Genomic DNA, 6,000 nt, shown 5'->3' with positions numbered 1-6,000 from the left:
GAAAGTATATTTGAATCCCATTATCTCAGAAGGAAGTGATATCACACTTCATCCAAAATATACGTAGTCTAAGGATCATGGCTGCAATTAGAGAGGGCCTAGAGTGGTTTTATCAGTGTAGCATGGAGAATAATGAGCCATATTTACACTTTAATTTACTTCCCTGATGAACGGAAACCTGTACATTTACATAGTACAGTACATGCAATACCTTCCCATAATGCTCTCAATTGCGATAGTGCGTAAACATAACACCCAAGAGAGTTTGCCTTTGAACAACCAGGCCTGAATTTTGATAGAGACGGACGGATACAGAACTAAAACAGGTAATGTTTCTGGGTCTTTATGTTTGTTAATTTCAAATATTATATGATTTTCTGTGATATTGCTATACCCCGCACATTTGTTAGGTTTGAAAATAATCTCGGAGAAAGGTTGAAATCGAAAGTAGAAAGCTATACTATGTTCGATTTATCCGCCACCTTAATGTTGCTAAATCGGTTTTATTTAGATCTTCAGTATATAGACACCTATCACAAATGAATTTCTCCATTAGAATGGAGACGATGAAAGGCAATTGAAGTTACCTATTTAATATGTTAATACATTTACTGAATCTTATGTTATCCACAAATTCACGATTTACTTCTTGGTCTGTCGCCATCCCCCTATTCTAACCACCGTACATTACATTGATTTCATGTCAGGATACATAAAATAAAATGTGGAACGGACAAGCTCTAAAATCAAGTTTAAAAATGGAAAGTGCATAACCGTTGTCTTCACCCCTATCTTTTGTCAATGACCAAGGGGTCATTATGCAAAATTCGTCATATACATGATGGATGTTCCTGTTATGATACCATATATAGTCTAGTCAGAGAATATGTACAAATATTTGTGTCATTAACATTAACATTAGTTTAACGTTTGGCCCCTCCCTAACCCAGGAAACGGTACTTTTGATCCTTGCAAAATACTGTCTCAATTCATTTTTACACATATTTTTAGGCGATAGCGTTATTTTTTGTTTGTTTATTGTTTTGAAATATTTTTTTACATTTATAATATGAACGAAATTGCCAGTAAGTTAGTTAATGCATGGTAACTATCACCAGTTTCTTAAACTGGTCGTTGTTCAGATAACACATTTTGACATATTCGGAGAAAAACTAGGCCAGTAACCAAACCCAATATTAAGTTATTTTGAATAAATTAATTCAAATTAACCAGTTTAGCCTCATAATTTGTCCGCATGGCTATTTGTTATGCCTAGTGTTCTTCCTACCTGCTATCTAGGGAACTCATTTGTTTTAAATGTCCTTGTTTTGTAGTAAATCCCAGGCAAAGCCGGTCACGTTGCTCTATATTGGTATAAGGTACTAATTGTGTTCCCGATTGACCTGAATGATAACGTTTGCTAAGATAAATGTACGTTCTGCCCGACTTCAGCACGCGTGTCGCGCACACTGTCATAGTGAGCAATCTTAGATTGACAATTTGATAAGGACAGGACTATGTACCCCAACACTAAATAGTGATAACTCTATTGGAAGTAGACAGGAATAAGAGTTTTCCTGTTGTGTATCACGTTAAAAAAATCATAAAAATACATTACACAGTCTAAATATAAATTATCATAATCTCACATAAATGGAGGAGACACAATTTTTTTTTTTTTAAAGCATTCAAGAAACAATAACTCATACAAATTCAGAGCTTTATTGTATAGTTCTGAATCCAAGCCCACCCACCTTTACCTCGTCTCCCTTGGTATTGTATAATTGGTACAATTATACCTAACGGCAACACTAGCATTGTCAATAATCCTTAGTATAGCTCTGGACAGAATACATCGCAAGTATACTTAGTCTTACTTACAAATGTCATTTAGCTTATTCAACTGCTATTTCTAAACACGTGCTTTAAAAGTAAAAATAACTTTTTTGAATAAATACATTTTTAAACGATGACTTTAATGTATTCATATCAATACTTAATGAATCTCACTTGGGTGATATGGGATAAACACATTTTATCATATGTAATATGCCGGTCATACGTCAACTTACTAATTTTTAGTAATCTCTCCCTACTCAAAAATGTGATTTTTGTTTTCTGAATGAACTATATATTTGATTAGTAGACACAGAACATAACATCAGGGACAGGTAGACACGATCCAATGTTATCACAAAGTATAGGTTTTAAAAACTTTGCACTGACTGCTGATACATGAATAAACTTGCGCCAGTCGTTGCACAACCACCAGCTTTCCCAGTAGTTTCTATAACATGAATATCAAACTTTTGTCTCTTGTGGTAGTGAATATAGTTCACCCTCATAGTATCTGTATAATGAATACAGACCTCCCGTCCCTTGTGTTAGTGTAGACAGTTCAAGAATAAATGTCACTCTGTCAGCAAATAGAGTAGACAACAGTGTTGAAGCATTTAGCTTGGATTCTAGGCAAAATGTTCGGAATACAATTTAGAAAACAATACCAAGGAATAATACTAGTATGGTATGTGCAAAGGGGCTAAAATCAGGTTGAAAGTGTACGTACAAAGGGGACATGTAGCTGGTTGTTGTGAGTTTAACACCATTTTCAACACTCGTCAGACTATATATAGCGGCCAGTATAACTGGTAAGAACCACCGACACCGAGAAGCTACTGGCAAGCTTTGTCACTAAACCACATTGTCCGAGTTCGAGGTTCCAACCAACAAGGACAGAGGTTAGATGTAGTGATCGGTAAAGGGGAGAGCTATAGGGCAGTTGATCACCCGGGGCCCCAACCTGTAGTATGTAACAAAGGAATCAAAAAGATGATAAAGGAAAGACGAGCCAATTGAGCATATAAAGTTTGATTGCCTTACTTTCGACAAATATGTAGATTTATGGTAAATAAGTTTACCTGTATTATCAAATCCCGTACAAGTACCAAAACGTGAGGTACATAAAATAAAAGAGTAAATAATTTTAATCATATGGGTGCATGTAATTTATAATGTTTTTACAATCAAACTACAAATAATTAGTTCAACCACGGGATGAGAGCAAACTACAAGAAATAACAATTACATCAATTAATCGACTTTGTAATCTGTTTCGTGAGAAATTATTAAGTCAGTTTTGCATAAATTTACATCATTGTTTTGGGACAAATTAATCTCGTCATTATTTTCATAAGCACCGTTTCGGCATTTAAAATATATTGCATGGTGTAAGAGAGATAACTGAACTAAATACATAAAAGATGTATTTGCTTCCCTTTACATCATTTTCCGTGTAGTAAATATTATTTCATGGACAAGTAGATGAACTTGTACATAGTCGAATTATTTAAAACTTAATCATTGATAAAGTGAGAGCCTTCTATACGTATTACACAGACGATAGTAGTTGTAATTTAGATTTGTTATCAAAGATGAGGAGGCTGTCACTTCTCGGAAATTTCATTTTCTCCAGAATGACTCTGTGTGGAAATCAGCCGTCACTGAACATGCTGATATGACCTCATGCAGTTCTTGATTTCTGCCAGGGGACCCGGAGTTTGAAGATCTGTGATGGATTGAATGGGCAATATGTGATCAATGTGGCTAATGCTCATAAATGTTCAGCCTTTATATGGAAATTACAAAAGAAACAGTTTGTCAAATGTTTGCAAAAGTGAATAAAGGGTTACACATGAACTTACACAAATGACTGTGGGATAAAGGCAATTAAAGAAACTGCTCTTCTTTGACAATAATTTTGTTGTTTCAATTAAGTGGATATAAAAGATTTCATCATTCTAAACTTTATGAAGAATTTGAAGGGAACAAAATGGACTATTATTGCATAACATTAAGAAACTGAAGTGAGATGGAAAAATATTAGTAAGTCGAGTTTGGAACCTCTGTCGACTCCACTTTTCTCTGTAGAAGATTTGTAGAAGATTTGCAAATCACATTTGCAAATCGTATTTTCAAATCATATTTGCAAATCGTATATGGAGCCGCTTGTGGACTGCCTGTATTTGCGGATAGAGGCTTGTAGTGATGGATTGCAATTTTTGCTACCATAAAAGCTCGGTTAGTCATCGGTTGATCCCATTCCTAACACTCCTATGTAGTTCATTTAAAGACCCCGTTTTCATTGAAAATCAATCAGAGGACAAAACTATTTTGCGTCATCAGACTGCTTTCTAAATACCAGTTTACATAAAAATGTCTGCCAGCCATTGTTTTGTTATATATATACCAGTTTACATAACAAATGTCTGCCAGCCATTGTTTTGTTATCTATATACAAGTTTACATAAAAATGACGTCTAATTAAATACAGGCATATTATCTACCGCAAATGTTATGTGGCCTAGAGGTTTCAGTATTCACTTCATACGAGTTGCTTAATGATACCGTTTTACGAAAGTACTCACTAACACATAAATGCTTTTGCAAGAACTATGACTGAGGGTTTAATAAAAGATTACCGTCCATATGTGAAGGATTCGATAGTCATTGGTATAATAGGATTTTTGGCGACTATGACAATATGGTTGACCACAGCAAATCTACTGAAGCAGAGCTGATTGAATTATCTGAAGAAAGATCTGCACAGATAACACGGCTACGTTGTTGGTGACTTTGAGAGCAGGCCAGGAGATGATTCTAATGACACTGATGCTATTGCTAGACATGATCCAGACAAAAAGTCAGTCGCTGTCTTGCCTTGGAAAATATTTAAGGTCGCGTGCAACTACATCGTTGACCAGCCAGACTACGGTAAAACAATACAAAACACAATGTCAAAGTTAAGAGATCTTGTGTCAGCAAGTATAGTTACGTATACTTTTGATGCCAAACGAATAAGAACTGCATTCAGAAAGGCAAAAGATGATTTGCTCATGTTTCTAGTGGGATGGAATAGAAAGGGCATCTCGTATCACAAGGATTACTGCTCCTTACATGTTTGTGAAGAGCGCTCTCTAGATGATTGCAATATATCTAAGGAAACTCCAGTGACTTTTGACTTTTTATACAGCCATCGCCATTTAATTAGTTCATAGTAGACGCATGCTAGGAGAAGAATACAAGGCTCTCTCCAAAATATCCTGTAACACTTTTCCAAAACATCTTTTGATGGTACATTAATATAAGTCAAGGCTGTTTTACTTTTGATTGTAAGCACAGTATGTAATGTTTGGAAAAGCAATCTTAGCAGCCTAAAAGAAGATCCATACCTCTACTTTCACCAGAGCTAAGCTTTTATGACTTTACAAATCCTATGACTTTCAACTACGCATACGCGCTCGTAAAATACGCTCTTGACATCTGTTAGAAACGAGCTGAAAAATAAGGAACACTTTGATTTATATCAAAATAGCTGTAGAGTTAAATCCTGCTTTCTTATTTCTGGAAAAAGACTATAACAGACTTGGTGGTAAGGCGTCGATTGCAATAACTGTTTGTTAAGTACTGTTCTTTTGAATTAAGTCTTTACTACGAATACCATGTCGCCAACGTCTTTTTTCATGCTTCTGATATTTCTTTGCAAATATTTTCTTGTGTCTAGTAACCAGCATTGGACTATGATATCATCTACCACGCACAGTTTTTTCACAAGTTGATTTGATTGAGAACATGTATGTACGTGATATATACATACCTGCACATGGTTCGCTTAATTTACGTTTTTCGTTCTCGTGTCTTAAAGCGGATTGTGTTTCTGTTCGAAGGCTAGAAATAATCAGCATAACATATATATTACAACACGAGAGGAAATGGTATCGATGGCTGTTAAAATAAATGGAGGCTCTGTCTTTAAATAATGAAATTCAACCATTATACCCCTAGGGCCTCTTAAAGCAATAAGCTCGCTTGTTATAATACTCAAAAATTGCTATAAGTTTCTCTCTGTCCTTAGACGGTAGGTTATAGTGAATATGATTGAAATCGATGTTATCAAGCATTGTATACAATGACAGTAGCCAATTATTTCTTTACCCTAAGGCT

At 35.2% G+C, this 6,000-nt stretch overlaps 1 protein-coding gene across 1 annotated transcript in view; it reads left to right on the top strand.

The window, feature by feature from the left end:
- Positions 1-225: 225 nt before the first annotated feature.
- LOC149798050 (heat shock 70 kDa protein 12A-like) overlaps positions 226-6,000 on the top strand; it is a 49,937-nt gene continuing 44,162 nt past the window's right edge. The window contains exon 1 of the mRNA XM_089963139.1: positions 226-326. The gene's annotated coding sequence lies outside the window, so the exon portion shown is untranslated. The remainder of the gene's footprint in view (positions 327-6,000) is intronic.

This window comes from Sinohyriopsis cumingii, chromosome 6, assembly GCF_028554795.1.
Source record: "Sinohyriopsis cumingii isolate HCF-2022 chromosome 6, ASM2855479v2, whole genome shotgun sequence".
In the NCBI taxonomy this organism is placed as follows: Eukaryota; Metazoa; Mollusca; class Bivalvia; order Unionida; family Unionidae; genus Sinohyriopsis; species Sinohyriopsis cumingii.
The sequence above is the reverse complement of the archived record's forward strand: the minus strand, read 5'-3'. Positions and strand labels throughout refer to the sequence as shown.